Source organism: Poecilia reticulata, chromosome 2 (genome assembly GCF_904066995.2).
Source record: "Poecilia reticulata chromosome 2, P_reticulata-male-v2, whole genome shotgun sequence".
NCBI classification, from domain to species: domain Eukaryota; kingdom Metazoa; phylum Chordata; class Actinopteri; order Cyprinodontiformes; family Poeciliidae; genus Poecilia; species Poecilia reticulata.
Genome location: NC_088831.1, coordinates 3495157 through 3511575, shown reverse-complemented (window position 1 = coordinate 3511575; position 16419 = coordinate 3495157). Strand labels below are relative to the sequence as shown.

At 41.1% G+C, this 16419-nt stretch overlaps 1 protein-coding gene across 9 annotated transcripts in view; it reads right to left on the bottom strand.

The window, feature by feature from the left end:
• Positions 1 to 16419, bottom strand: part of LOC103473437 (uncharacterized) — a 57274-nt gene that overhangs the window by 30760 nt on the left and 10095 nt on the right. For 8 of the 9 annotated variants that reach the window (XM_081614947.1, XM_081614933.1, XM_081614940.1 and 5 more), the window contains exon 2: positions 2015 to 2089. The gene's annotated coding sequence lies outside the window, so the exon portion shown is untranslated. Of the gene's footprint in view, positions 1 to 2014; positions 2090 to 2176; positions 2241 to 16419 lie in introns of those variants that run through there. The other variant, XM_081614918.1, reaches the window with a different exon arrangement.

Below are 16419 nucleotides of genomic sequence, written 5' to 3'. Positions count from 1 at the left end.
CTCTGCCACCTTCCCACACGTTCACCACCTCCAGGATGTGTAACACTTTCGCCGAGCAGGCTTCAGTTGTAGCTGGAGTCTGAACAGCAGGAAAGAAACGCTCATAAAGGCCTTGCGTCGCACATTTAGCAACTTCCTACCACCTCCATGTCCAGATCTGAAAGCCCTGGCTGACTAACGGCGATTAGTCGTAGCCAACTCCCACGGCTGCAGACGTCAACAACCTGGGCTGACCGCGCTGGGTAAAGTGGGGGACAGGCCTCTGGTTCCACCCCTAAAAACGAGGGCAGAGGAAAGGCGCGCTGCCCCCCTCTGTCCTGCATGTCACCCTGAGTCGGTCTCCGGAGAGGAGACGGCTCGCCTGGGAGCTGCCCAGCAACCGTCAGGCGGACGGAAACAGAGACGGACAGAGAATGGGTGCGGCGGGGGAATGGGCCGTCATTTTGGTGAGCATGTGATGGACCCAGTAGACGACCAGTCACGGATGTGATCCAAACAGATAAAATGTCCTCCCAACAATATAAATTAGTGCTTCTAATGTGATGAAAAACAAGCTGATATCCATTTAGCAGTTCGATGTGGGCGATGTGCATCATGGTCCACCAGTTAAAATCCTCCCACCACATTTCAGCACTACTCCAATGTGCATCTTTGTCGTTACGCAACCCTACATGTTCTGATACCCAACCATCATCAACCGAATAATAATCACTGCCTCACATGACCCCTAGGGGCAAAATAACAGAGTCCTGAACGTTGGAAAGACTCAATCACCAGCCATAACACTTCCACCACCGTGCTTCACAGTTACTGTCTTTTTTTGTCATTTACCTTTTGGAAAGTTGTCCTAGCAGCGGATAGGCTATTGATGACAGGCTACTTGCACCGATGTCTGTTGCTGGTTATGTTAGCAACAGATATGCTAACTGCTGTAACTCATCAAGTCATTGTGTGACTGATTGCATTAGCAAACATTCTACAATCAGAATCAATGTTTGTGGCTTATGTTACATAATATTACTTTTAACCATTTCCCCTTAAGCTAGGCTACATGGGGGTGCTAAAAATATGCCAATTGGTTGTTAGCTGATTTAGCTGCTCACGGGTTATTTATTTTACTGACAGTGACAGGCATGCTAACTCCTATTACTTAATGCTACAGATTGTTTTAAAACAATGTTTGGCTATGTTTCTGTAATATCCAAGCTAAAACTGTTAGCTATAATTGTACCAACTGACATGCTAACTCCAGTAAACAACGGCTATGCTGTTTTTTTGTTGTTGTCTTAAATTCAAACAGGATCAAATATACCGAGATACACAGTTGACCGACAGCCCAAATCAACAAATAGGTTAGAAAAATCACCACCATAAACATGAGGCCCTTCATTAAAAGGGTTAAAAACAGCAGAACAAAGACATAAACAAGTCTTGCAACGGTACAAATCAAAACGGTACACAGATTTGGGAATATCCAGAGAAGAAGGTTGCTGTGATTTTTTTCCGTCAGCATATCACCACCTGCTCCACAGTGCACCCTGACCGAGCCAACGGAGAACTTTTGACAGCCAGCTCTGCCAACAAGAGCAGACAGTCTGACGTGTCCCGCGGTTCAAGAGAAACCAACAACAAGCTACTGGCTCCCGGCACATGGCACCACAAGCTAAGATGTCTCTAAAAGAAAGCAGCTAATGTTAGATATCTTGAGATATGCTAGTGGCTGAATAATCTGTGTTGTCTAGACAGAGAGCGTCTCAAAGACTAAAAAATAAAAAATTTAAATCCAGAACCAACCCTGGGCTTATCATAACATCAGCTCAATTGTTTTCAATAGCTGCAAATATCCTGAGAAATTTGAATTTCTGCAAACAAAAGAAAGAGGACAAAGAAGGAATATTGATTTGAAATTAAAGGTGGGAAGAAAAGAAAGCCCTGAGGGACAAAAAGTGTAGGGGGTGGGGGATTTACATGCATATTCTTTATGATTTGAACGCAGTTGCTTTTAGCAGCTTACCTGGTGAGGCGGGTCCAGTTTTTGGCGTGGGGAGCGAGGGGCTGAAGGGGCTGGCGGGTGGGCGGGCGGTGGTTTCTGCAGAGAGAGGAGAAGAAGAAATAAACGGATGAGAAGGAGGCAGAGGAGCGGGAGCCGGAGTCATCAGGGCAGCGGCGCTCTCACTGGGATGACTGATGTTTTCTATGCCGGCTACCGGAGCCGGCGAGAGCACACTGCTGCAGCTTACACACTTCTTCCACCAACACACACACACACAAAACCAGAGCAAGCCAATCACATCCCCTCCACCAGCATACACACCAACAGTTGGGGCTGAAGGCAGCATCACGCCGATGGGGGTTGGGGATGCTGGGTTCCAGCCATGTCTGAGCACCAGAAACATGTTCATGTTTTAGACATTAATTCATATTTGAAAGGGATATGAGGCTCACCCAGCCCCCGGGGGGAGACTGGGTCTAGAGATGAAAGACCTCCGTCTGCATCTGAATTTCCACAAAGAGCATTTTATTCTCATTTCTGCTGTTGAAGGCGCTCAGATTGTGAATGCGGGAAGCATCCAAACATGACAGCGAATGCGGCAGGAGTGCAACGCAAGGTGCAGGAAGGGGTGCAGGGCTTGCCCCGTGCTGAATAATCGCTCTGTCGATGGGGCTCATTTGCAGGCAGGGACGGGCGCTGCAGCAGAGCTGAGACAAAGGCAGAGAAGAGAGAGGCTGCAGAGAGAGGCTGCAGAGAGAGGCTGCAGAGGCCGCAGCGGCACAAGCAAACCGTCCAACCCAGAAAGGACTGCAAGCCGCAGTCCTGCTAGTTCCTGCAACCACACACCAGATGAAGGGAGATTTATTTATAGAGCCCCGGCCATGCTGCAGCTATCCATCACCTGCACTGCTAAAGATGTCAGAGGAAATGAACGCAGAGGCATCAGAAGTTTGGAGGAAGAACGAGAGAAAACTGTGGAAAAAAAACTGAGAATTCAGCTCCACTGGTTTATACCTTCATTAACATAGAGCTGGTTTGTCACCACTTGAAACTAGTTTGGAAAATCTACAGAAAGACGAATGAAAAGTCATTGTTGAAATTTATCAACTTTTAATGTGAGGACTTTTAATTGTCAAAAAAAATGGTTGTTTTAACCAAACCAACAGTGGCCATTGTAACAAAAAACTATTTTTTCCTCATTGTTTCCGTCAAATGGATACTAAGATCTCTTAGTCACTTTGCACAATAAGACGGACAGGAGAAAATGCAATTCATGAAAGATGTGTTGATCTTCTATCATTAAGATTTGGCTACAAGAAAATAGCTACTAGCCTAAACAGGGTGAAAGCAATGATTAAAAAGTTTAAAACAACTAGAAGTTTAAACCTGAGTTTATTTTGCCAACAAGTAAGCAGTAGAGCTGCATGAATGTATCATTTTATTCAGACTCTGACTTTGGACGGTCAGAAAATTCCCCAAATAACAATAGAAGCTTCTTAGCTTCTCATAGCAGAAGCTCCATAGATGAGGTAATTTTTTAGCTTACTCATGCTGTTCTAAAATTAAAATTCATCAGAAACCTCCCACAATAGCTTTTACCCACACCACTGTAACAACCAACAACAAACACATCTAGAAAGTAAAATGCCAACTCCTGTAAAAATGGCAAATCTCAGTTGTTGACCTGCAGCCTGAACAAGGTTTGCCCCCCAAATCCACCCAACTGCTAAAGAGGGAAACTGTGTCGGTGGGAAATGTTGCCAATGGAAGAACAACCAGGGGGCCGTTGCTCAGGAGCTCTTGGAAATATTTTCTGTTGAAGACTGAAACAGACAGCATTTTGCTTTAGCTTTTTCTATTCAGTAGTTGGTAGCCTGAGCCACCAAATCAAACCTGTAAGGTCAAGAATGAAGTTAAGAGACTCTGCACTTCATCATCCATCACCAAGAGACCACTGAGGTTGACGTGACACTGAATCAGAAAGGAGGCAGTCCTCCAAAAGCACCTCAAAATTAGAGGGGGAGAAAGAAAATGGCCAACCTGCTCCTTCACATCCTCTATTAGCTTGTCAGAAACAGCCATTGGTGAGAGACTATAATCAAGCTGTCAGCATGGAGGTTAAAGAACGCACAAGTTTAAAACGGTGAGAGTCAGATGCCACCGTTTTAGAAAAATGAGACGAAATGTGAAGGTATTGAGAGAAACAGAAAATCTGGTTTCTGTCCCGACATCTTCTGGGCCGCTGCCCGTCTCTGCCGATTAGACATCAAGACCAGATGGAAAGTAAAACGTGGCAGCTAACATCTAATCTCCAACCAGCAGATGCTAACAGTGCTAATGCTAATCTGCCAGAACGTAACAGGACTGTCAACAAACAGAGTAGACCTGCAGGTCAAGGCCAGCTGCTGATGTGCTGGGGATGAGTTGGAGAGGAAAGTCTGGCCCTGGCTGGAACCCAACCCTCTGTGATCTGGATTAGCTGACTAGATCATCCCCTGACATCCACGTATGATGATCCTGTCATCCAGATTTGGGCCGGCTCATTTTCCTGCACATCAGAACATTTTCGGCGTCTGATCCCACAGCCTAAATTCTCCAAACAACCAATCAATAGAAATGTCCAGAAGTCTTACTGGAGAGTGCTGTAGAGGCTGAAATACAAGCGCCGCTCTGTGAAGGGCAACACATTACGCTTCATCTGCTCTACAGGAACACAGAAAGGTGCTGACTAATACTGCACCTCATTCTGTATTCAGGCAGGACGGAGGACTGCTGTGAAGACGAAACAAAGCCTGTCCAGCTGTCACCAAACCTCACCTGATGAACCATGACTCAGGCAGGCTGTCTGAAAATGCAGCTTTAGCTCCAGATGAGTTTCACTGAGCCGGACAGAAACCACAGAGACTAAAACGAATCCTTCAAGTCAAAGTAACAACCACATCTACACAACTCCCTGTCCTGTTCACAGAGGTCAGAGGTTAAATACCTGCTAATACCACAAACAATGGATGGATGGATGGATGAACCATTGGTTTTGTAGATGGATGGAAAAAAGGATAGATGGACAGATAAACCAATTGTATGGAAGAACCATTTTAATGGATGGATGGATGAATGAATGGATGAACCATTTTAATGGGTGGATGGATGGATATATGGACGGATAAACCATTGGTTGGATGGATGGATGATGGATGATGTATGGATGGAAAAACAAACATACTTGAGCTCTTTTTCCAGTTTTCTAAGCCAGAAAACATTTAAACTCATTAAATGTCCAAAACGAGTACCGTATTTTCTGCACTATAAGGCGCACCTTCAATGAATGGCCTATTTTAAAACTTTTTTCATATATAATGCGGTAGAATATCCGCTTCAGTTTGGGTTGCCGATTTGTTCCGTACTCTATTATTACACATCCACATTTGTAAAGAAGTGTTCCCCGAGTATTTTATATAGTAGGCTGTCCCAGTCATTGTTTCACTCACGGTGTTAGTGTTGCGATATTGTGCCCAACGGCTTTCTGGGTAACACAGACCAACCGACACGCTGCCACCTGCAGTCTCTGTCTCTCTTTCCCTCCGCCCCCCCTGGCTTTAAATGTATTATCAAACTTTATTAATAAACCAGCATTCTGACAACTATCCCAGCATGCACTGCGCACTTCTTCTTTCTACGGGGGAAAATGAAGTCAGCGGCTGCTTACCGTAGTTGCTAGACCTGTTGTGGCTCAATATTGGTTCATATATAAGGCGCACTGGATTATAAGGCGCACAGTCGGCTTTTGAGGAAATTGAAGGTTTTTAGGTGCCTTATAGTGTGAAAAACACAGTGGGTTACATGGTCTAACCACCAGGTCACAGCTATGTTTTATCAATCATCCACTTATAAAAGTTAATGATTGGGTATAATCATGACCAAAAACAATGTGCTCTGGTACAAAAGTATTTAATTTAATGAGCTTAGAAAGCTGGTTCAATTAAGTTCATTACATTTTAACCTGCTTTACGTCTTAATTAGATGTAATTGAGACAAACTTTAATGTTATGTTGTGTTCTCTAACAGCAGAGGTTGGCTTCTCTGCAGTGTGTTTGACTGCAAGGCTTAAAGTTGGCCCTGTACTAATGCTGTCACCCAGACTGGAAGCTTGTAATCTCCCGTACTGGCAGGCAGGATGGGGACTGGATCAATGCATTTAAACAGGACAGCAGCACAAAATCTATTGCTAGTCGTTTTGGTCAGAAATGGATGGAAAAAATACCTTCATCTGACTGCTTGCTTGTTTAAAGCAAGCTAGATTTAATTAATACTTGAGAGACTGAGTTAGCCAGATCTGCACTGCGTTGTTCAAAGCTTAGAAAATACCCAGATCACACAGGAGGCAAATATTCTCATCAGTTATGGTCTTTCATCAAAGTACAGGAAGGTCATGCGTTTTCACTCAAAATCTATTTAAACCATGGGCAAACTATTTATTATTAACTGACAAATAATATTTTCCCTCATATTTCTTGCTGTTTGTTGCTTAGCTTTATGAATGTTTGGGACAGAATTTTAGAAGATGACCCAAAACTGTTTGATTTTGCTGCAATTCATCACAAAACGTTTCAAAATCCAAAAATCCTCCTTTCAGTCACAGCTAGAGTAACTAAATATCTCCAACGGCTTTGGTGAAGTTAAATAGCTTTTCCAAGATAAATATTTTTCACTGAGACGTCTTAGAGAAAACTATCATGTTGCTAGATGGTAAAACTGAAAGAATGAGCTAAACAACAAAAACATGTTATTTATTTTGAACGACTTTTCACATGAAGGGTTTGCTTTGTGACCCACTTGCTAAGTACCAATCTTAAAATCAGTTTTATTTTATATGTTAACATTTATTAGTTGAAATATGATTTTTTGTTCAATCCTCCAACTTATTTAGAAGAGTTACTTGCAGAAGACACAGTGTCAGGGAAAGAAAGCTGACATATTGTGGGAGCTTTACTTTTAAAACTGAAAACCCTTAAAACTACTGTCATCAAAAACTAAGCTGACTTGTGGAGTACCTCAGGTGTGTGTCCTTGGTACCCTTTACTCTTCATTTAAACTCCACTTCTGAGTTCATCTGATTTAGAATAACAGAGAACCATTATCAATTTTATGCAAATGATAACACTATGAAATACTCATAGAAATATTGTTTTATTCACTTTATCAATCATACAAAGGTTCTTATCAAACTAAGCAAAAGTCTCAAAGACATTTAACGTTCTTTCTTCACACTACAAGTTTGAAGTGTTTTATAAACTGAATACAGGCTTGTTTGGCTAAAAACTGATAATACACAGGCATAGTTAATGTTTATAGAAAGATATTAACAGCTACTGCTAATAAAACCTCACCATTACTCTCACGCTAAATTGTGCATCATTAATTACTCAGTAGACTTGTGGAGTACCTCCGGTATCTGTCCTTGGCACCCTTTAATTTTCAACTTACATCTTCTGTGCAGGCTCGATTACGAACAATGGTGTACAAAACCAAATAATTAAACAGAGTTTATATGTTTGATTCAAAAACTATTATTCATCCTCAAAAATCTTGCCATAATTTATGTACACATTGCTCACAAAAAGGCTGTATAAATATAATTTTTTTTATTATGACAGAATTAGTATTAATAAAGAGTTTTGCACATTATTTACTTTGACTGTAAAATTACAGACAAGCTTAACTCTCTTGGTCTTAATATTTACGGAAAAGAAACAGTTGATTTCATTATGTTGTCGCAATTATCTCTGAAAGGCACAATGACAGCCGTGCTATTCATTATTGTTCAAGGGGGACGTCTGCAACAGTTTGTGAAAAGCTCCCAAGAGCGTAAAAAAAAAAAAAAAAAAGACTAAGTGGTTTATGAAAGTGCTGCTTTTTTAGTTTGCAATTACTGCTGAGAGCAAATAACAGGCGGTCCATTAGTCAAAAGTGAGCATCACACAATGCGAAAGACCAGCTGGCAAAAATCTAAATCGTGACAAATTGCCTGAAATGTCTAAATGGACAAAATAGTCAATGGTATGGATTGGAAGTCATTTTTCCTCACGTCCTTCTGGGTGTTCATATCATTTCATCAGTCAAACATATGCATGTCTGATCCTCCAACACTTCCAGGCTGAAGACGGCCTGCTGCGTGTTACTTCTGGACCGTCGTTCCTCTCCGATAAAAGCAGAACACAGGAAATTCCTCATATGTGAAATATGCCTGAGAGGCCTGTTTAAAATAGTTTTGAAGAAAAAATGGCAGAAATAGGAAGGAAGTGAAGAGGCTCAGCGCTGTGCAGTATGACGGAGGGACGCAGTGACTCCAAGGAAACGTGTCTGTATGATGAACTTCAATGGGATTGCGCACGTGGGAGGGCGTGTGCCAGGCTTAGATTTACAGAGTGTTGTATATATATTAGCAGTCTGCCAGGCGGTGTGTCTGACTTTACGCTAACCACAGGGTGTAGCCTGGTGCTTTGAAGTCATCCCTACAACCAGCTCTGAACTGAAACAGGCTGCCGTACGAGATATGGAAAAATTACAAGTAAACCTAAAAAAATGTGATGGATATTATTATCCAGAGATTTCTTTAGACACAAGACTCTTATGCTACCTGTCGTTTATTTCTCTAAGATTTGAACTCCTTATAATAAAAATCTAGAAATCTGAAAGTTTGTTTACCCCCTTTGAAAGCTCAGAAGTGACAATTATGAGTTAATAAAGGTACAGTAATTTGAAGAAGTGAACACATTTGAACACGACGTTCACTGTTAATTTTACCTGCACTCAAATATTACAAAGTCAAAAAATCATTTATAACTGGAGAAAATGACTTTCTGAAAAATGGAATCTGTGTTGATATCAAATAGTTTTCCTAACAGAATGACAAAATGTTCTTAAAAAAAGGTTGAGAGTCTGAACTTCCATTAACTATAGACTTTAAAGAAACTCTATTACAAATATGTAATATTATACAATGGAAGTATTGTCAAATATTGCTTTTTTTTGTAAATCAGTGGTTTCCAAACTATTTGCTATGGTTAAAAATCACCAAATTAAAAGTAATCCTGGGACACTTTTTTGTAAAGTTTTTGTTTTTTAAAGTTTCTTACATAAAATGCCAGAGAAAATTCCAGACTGGTCAAAGTTTGGAGTGGAGTCCCAAATCTCTCGTTAGAGGAAGCTACCCATAACTGTAAAGCTCTTTTGAGAGTAAACTTGATATGCTAAACCATTATAGCAGTTTACAGTACCTATAAATCTAGTCTAATTTTTGGGGTAAATGCAGTAAAAAAAGAAAAAAAAAACATATTAAAAGGTGAGGCTACCTGTGAGAAAAGGTAATTTGCACCAACGACATCCCTGATTCTAAATCCCTTCCTATTATTGGCTAATCTGAACTATGCTTCCACGTGCCATCTGTTTTCAATTAGCACCTTCACAGGAAGCACTAAGATCCGGGCAGCAGTGGTCAGATCCTAAATCCGCTACAGAGAACCAGCCTAACATCAAGATTAATTCAATCAAACTGAACTGAATATTAGCTGGAAAGGTTTTTTTCCTGAATCAAACGACGCAGTGCCACGTGTCTAAAGTTTGGAGGAGAAACTCGTGTCGCAGAAGGAAGAGCAGGAGTTTCTGGAATCCATCACAGACAGCAGAGGCCAGCTGCAGCGAGGATGGAAATCAACACGCCGCCCAATGCTCGCTTGACGAAATACGTCAGGAAAAGCCCACAGCCTGGCATGGCAGGTCAACGGCACGACATGCCAACACGCAGTGGAGCGTTGACACCGGTAAACAATAAACACTCTCCTCTCTGGGACGCAGCCAGCAGTCATTCAGGCGCTGCATGGCGAAGCCTCCAGAACCATCAAGTCAGCACTTTTCCTCCCAATCCTTCCACAGTGAGTCATGGCAGGACGATTGGGAGCACAAGTTGATGTTTGGCTCAGTTTGATGGGGGGAGAATAGTAAGCACCACCCTCACGATGAATGTCTTGTGTTTTGTCGGCCATGTTTTATGGAGAGCGGATCCTCAGCTGCTACCAAACAAGAGCTCTGTGTGTTTTCGCCCATTTATCTCTGAGAGGATCGTTTATGTAACCCAAGGACACCGTTAGCCAAACATCCGGAGCTCTTTGTTAATTCCCCAATGGCATAAAAACCACTTTGTGCTCTAATTGGTCATCATATGTGCAATTATTAGTGAATATTTTTGCATTTTTGTTCCATACGGTGTAATCACATTGATTATGCCGGGTTCAGGTGGCAACACAATGTTTTCATTTCATTTCTGTTGGCAGGGAAACCATCAACCATTTATGTTTTATGAAACGGCAATTATTGACATTTTCCTATTGTTTTGAGACCAATTATTCAATTTTTGGCTTCATGGGAAATGTCTGAAAGATTAAGCACTAACTCAGACTACAATAAGCAAACTAGTTAAAGTGATATCTGATATTGACAAACAGCTCAGTTATACCGTTTCCACGAGGAACCAAGAAGATATGTTCTATTTCACATAGCTTTGGTCTAAAAGGTCTTTGCTAATGGGTTTATTCCTCATGCGCAGCACAACACTGAAAAACTTTAATCCTTCTACTGTATGGGTGTGGACCCCGGCCTCTATAAATAATAGTCAGACCATACAATCAGTTCCCTTTTTTTCTTTACCATCAAAAAGTAAAAATGTCTACTGGTAACACCATCTGCCTGTATCCATCATGTGGGGATACAACATGTGTTGAGTTGCATCATACCAACCTGACCCTAACGCCTCATCCCTCCTGCCGTTCCTGTTATTCCCAATAAGTATGCTTATTGGGAAGAATAATGGGAGTTTTCTGTTGTTCTATTCTTTAAGTAATGTTAAAAGACTGACAAACTGAGGTTGACTGATTAAAAAAGCCATATTGGTTGCCTAGGTATTGAGTCAGAAATAAATGCTGATGTTTACAACTGTATTTTGGTTTTTAAAGAAAGGGTTATCTCTGCAATTTAAAACAATAATTGTATTTTTTTTATGAATACAAAAATATCCTTTTGCAAAATGCACACCACGCTGTCCGGCATATCATTTTAAAGGTTTTAAACCAAACGAAAGCTTTATCTTAAAACTTCAAACTGAACCATGTCTCGTTTCCAATCATTTCGCATTCATGTAAGTTATTTTTGTGCAGCATCATGATAACAGGTGGGATATAGAAATATAAGTTACCCAGTTATAAAATCAATAGATATTTTTATAGCTTAAACTATAACTCGTTTCATCTAATGTGTTACTGCTGCTGGTGTGTTTGTATGGCTGACAGCCATGTTTTTATTGAACTCAAAGCTACAGGTTAGACTTGTTTACCTCTGACTATGTTCAATATTTGCAGCTTCTTTAGCATTTCAGTCTATTTAACCAGTGTTTTAATGACATTTTAAATTAAATCACCCATTTCCTCAAGCCTGCAAATAATCTGCTTATGCTTTTTAAAAACACTTCTATGCTTCAGATAATCTAATTTCAATATCAGACAATAATACCATGAGAAAATTTAAAAGGCAGTTTTGGCTATCGATTTGCTAGCAGTAGCATCGTGCCTTCAGCTACAGTTAGCGCAGGGTGCTAGCTGTTAGCTTCTTGAGGCAGAACTGACTGCCAGTTTTTAATGATTTTATTACATAAACAGTTTGCATTTGATGGGACAGCATCAAAACGAGTTGCTGTCAGACCGAGGGTCAAAAAGGAGCCACAAGAACCAGCAATTCAGACCAAAAGTCACAGTTCAGCTTTATATAGACCACTGCTGAATAATTAGACTGTGGAAATGAAGGATTTAAAAGCATCATGTCTGCTTTAAACTGGACTGAATTCTTTTTCTTTTTTTTACAGGATGTTCATTCCCAAGAAATCTACAATGTGGCTAAATTAAAATGATACAAAGAAAACCGGGTCAAAGTTCCGCCACAGCGATGTCTGTCTTGATGGCTGTTTATCCCACAAAGTGTGGCAGAAGCAGTTTTTAAGGTTTAAGAGTCAATTACTTTAATACATAAAATAATCATCTGAAAACATGCTCAGGCATCGAAATTAGTGTGACGAAAAGGTTTTCTACAAATGAACTGAGGGACATGACATATTGAGATAAAAGACAGCACTGCAATCCTTTAACAATGATCTGCAGGCTAAGTGATCATGCAGGGAAACAACCAATCAATCGTGGCAAACAGAAGGCCTCTTAAACGGCAAACACAGGAGGTCATAGTTTGACCAGATTTCCTGTGTGGACAGGAAGCTTCTCAGTGAGGCTTTTCACCGTGGAGTACTCTGAGTGCCGGCTATTACTGTAAGTGATACAGCAATATTGTGGTCAGCGTGAGCAGCTAGATGGAGGAAGGAGGGGGATGGACACATCCTGAATCCCTCAGAGGATGGACATGTTATAATCTCCTCACATCTATCGACAGAACAGGACGAGTTGAGGATGGACGGCCACGTTGTTAACAGCGACCAATAGGGGGGGCTGATGTGGACTTAGAGTTTTGTGCGATATTTTGTGGTAATATTGTGATCACGATAAAAATTGTGATTTAAAAAATATATATTACTTATTTTTAGGTGATAATAGTTCTGCAGGACAGTAACTGCATGGCAGAACATTTATAGCGCCACAAACACAAATTGCTCTTGACAAACACTCGTGTGAAATAACCAACGGCATATTAGGGCCATTATAGATAGAAAAGAAAAAAATGAGGAGTACATTTCCATAAAACAAACCTGCAATTTTGAGAATTTTTTTTAAAAGTAAATTTCAGGGCTCCCAAGTAAAATATTTGCAAGAAATTTTTTTTTTGAAATTTTGAGATTAATCTCTTAAATTTTCTAGAAAAAAGTTATTTTGGAATGTCAATAATCAAAATTTTTCAACTTTTGAATCTGATACATTTCCAAGTTTTCTTTTGGAAATTCTGAGATTAATCTCAACATTTCAGGGGTTTTTTTGGCACAAATTTACTCTTGCTTTTCTACTAGCAAGCGCTTTAATACGCCGTCTTACAAATATGTTACTTCAAGACATCACTTACTTAAAAACATGAATTTTATATCACTAAGCTGCACTAAACTCCAATATTTATTGATGCTCTCATTGAGCAAAAAGTCCAGGTTGGACTGCAACGACTTCCTGTGCTTGAGCGACTGGAGGGTGAGGTCACTCACCAGTAACTTAGTTTGACGTTTCCATGCTTGGAGCCAGCTGCAGCTCAGGACATGTCTGTCTGATTACGGCTGTGGCCTGCTGTAAACTCAGATCTGCCTTTACGTCCCGCTGCAGAACATGAAACGAAAAAGATTTGGAAGGATTATCCTCTGGAACCCGAATGCTTTGGGTCTGAGGCTCAATCTGAGCAGAAACTTATCAGTGTCCACCTCACTTAGCCGCTTCCTTTGAGAATATGGAAATTTAATGGATATGTGTGTGTAGGGGAAAAAAAAAAAAAAAAAGATTCCAAAATGCTGCCAATAGTTCACAGAGTGCAGAGCAGGCTGCAGGTGTACACTGCAACAGCAGCACTTTGTTTCCATGACAATAAGCTACATCACCACAGATACGGTTCAATTTGTTAATAAAGTTAGACAAAAAGAGGCCCAAGGACGGCGATGACGAAGTGTGGCGTAGGAAACGGGGATTCGGAAATGTAATTAGTCGACAACAAAGCTGGAGTGGACAGTGTCTGTTTTCATTTCATATTGTTTGCCATCTAATGAAAAAAGTAACAAGTGTGACAGTTTGTCATTTATTTTAACAAACCAAGAATTGCCTTAAAAAGAAGAAAAAAAATAATAAAGGAGTACTGCGAAGGGGCGAAAAATTACTAAATGGAAACTTTCTCTGGAAATTCTTAAAGTTTTGAGAAATTTATCACATAGATTTTAATATGTTAAATATTTTAATAAAATTTTTCCTGACCAAATTGTGTTTTTGCCACGCTCGTAAACTGGAGACACAAACGACGTCCACAAACACCAGTAATGGACGACAAACTCCTTCGTTTCACAGCCCTGAAATTACCCAAGCTACTTACGCAGTGGCGCAACTACACATTATTCAGGTGGATCCGAAAACATAGATCGCCCCCCCAGGAAAGGAACATCAGGGTGAAGGAGCAACGCTCACTCGCCCATCCCCCGCCCCGGCCGGCCAGCCCATTTACCTCTTTGTGTGCGCGAGGTGAAGGAGCGTAAGGCGCGCTGAAGTGTATGGAAAAACATCATCGGCGCGCCGCCCCCCTCCAGACGGGGTTTTGGCGCCCCCTCTGGTGCTGCGTTGCATACCCTGCACACCCACTTTTTGCGCCACTGTACTTATGTTTTCATGAATAAAGCCAACGTTTACGTCACCAGAAGTAACTGGAACTTTGACCTTTTCCTTCATTTCCCCAGAAACTTTCAGATTACAGTTTTTGAATTCTAACCCACGCCACGATACTACCACACCCGCTGGATACCTTTCAAGTCAAGAATGCCGGGGTTTTCTCTCTCAAGGTTCTATTTTTGATCTCATCTGTCTGCACTCTTTCAAGTGTTTTCATGTGACCGTTATCAATCTGCAGACAGGCAGCTATGTTTTCTTTAGAGATAAGCATCTTTACCTCACAAGGTTTCGTAGAAGGAAGGACAAAATGTGACTCCAGCAACCTTCACATCTAAAAATAAGTTGATATTTTCCTGGGCGACTGCAGGAGCGGCATAATCTCACACTGAAAATGTTTAAAAAATTCACTTAAATTCACTTTAGAGGAAAAACACAATGCTTTTTTCGTTTACTGCTATGAATTCATATAGAAGATTAGAGTCGTCTCATTTAAACAAGAAGCTTTTCTTGTTTAAATGAGATGATGCTCCTGAACTCCGGCAGTGATTAGCATCTTTAGAAAAACTTTGGTTTTTCAAACATTTTTTATCGTTCCAAATGTTTCTCAAAAGCTGATTTTTTTTTTTTAAATGTGATGTTAGTCTTGTCACATGTCTTTGGTGAATAAAGTTGAGCCTGAAATCGTGCTGGCATCAGACCCGGTCCCATCAGCCTGTCCTTCATTATTCATGGGCAGAAAAGCGCTGACCCAGTCTGAGCCAGGTGGTTCCTGCGCTGCGGCGTCCCCGTCGACGCACACGTCAGCGTTCCCTCCGTTGCTCCAGACCGACACCGTCTGACCGACTGCGTCTGTCTCTTTGGCTGCACACAGCCAGGCCAGACGCCAAAGCAGAAACATGCAGACAGAATGATGCAGAGCAGGCTCGACCAGACCCGGCGTGCTGCGTTTTCATGACTCTGATGTGGCAGCAGATTAAAGCGACTCTCGGATAGCTCCAGCTCTGGTTTGTGTGTGTGTTGACGGGGATGCCGCCAAGCGCGGGAAATAGCAGAGCTGGAGAACCCTGAGCTACCGCCGGTAAAAATCCTCCTGGTTGGAGAACCACAGGGCTGAAACCAGTTAGCGGTGGGAATCAGAGAGGACCGACTTCCCTGTTTATATCAGCTCTGTACTGACGGAGCGGAGGGAGACGTTGTCATCAAAGCAGAGAAACCTTACATCAGTCATAGTTATTTACACTTTCTCTTTATTTATGTCTAAACTGGTTTTACTGAACAATCAGAAAAAAACCCATCTGGCTATGAATAAATAAACATTTTTTCATGCGGTCTCTGTCTATTTTAATCATAAATGTTCTTCACCCCTAATCTTCAGATCGTTCCATCTGTGGGCTTAATTAATTTACATAAACACTTCATAGGAGTTGAACATTATTTTAAATCCTTGTGTATCGTTTCATCTTTGGATGCACGATATCAGCATTAACGTCCCATAAATAAAGCCGACTTGTTTAACTGAAGCAGAGAAGCAATGTTGGCGGTAGGAAGGTAGGAAGAGAAAATATTGGTAAAAATCAGTTATCAGGAGTAACAGCAATATTAATATTGCATCAGCCGTTGGCTCAGTTTTTATATCAGAACATATTTTTTTCTAATTAACTTTTATTTGTCTAATCCCTCATCCACACACAAAAAAATTATTTGCATCTGTTAAGGTGTTTTGTCGTTCAAGCTGTGCGTTCACACAGATTTGGCGTTTCTGAATTCGGATCCCAGAGTGGAAACATTCCAAATCGCCGGTTTCATGTTCCCGTGCGTCTTGTTTGAAAAGATGACTTGGCACCATTTGGTGTTCTTCTGTGGCAGTGTTTATACCGACATGCCTACTGTAGCGCTTTCTTTGGATGCATATTTTTTCTCAATTGTTTACAAAAATGTACTGTGTTCGTCTGCATGTAGTTGAGAGCCTAAAACAGCCGCCTAGTAAAACATAACCTCGTCTAAGGTCACCAAATCCAGATTTCCATCCTT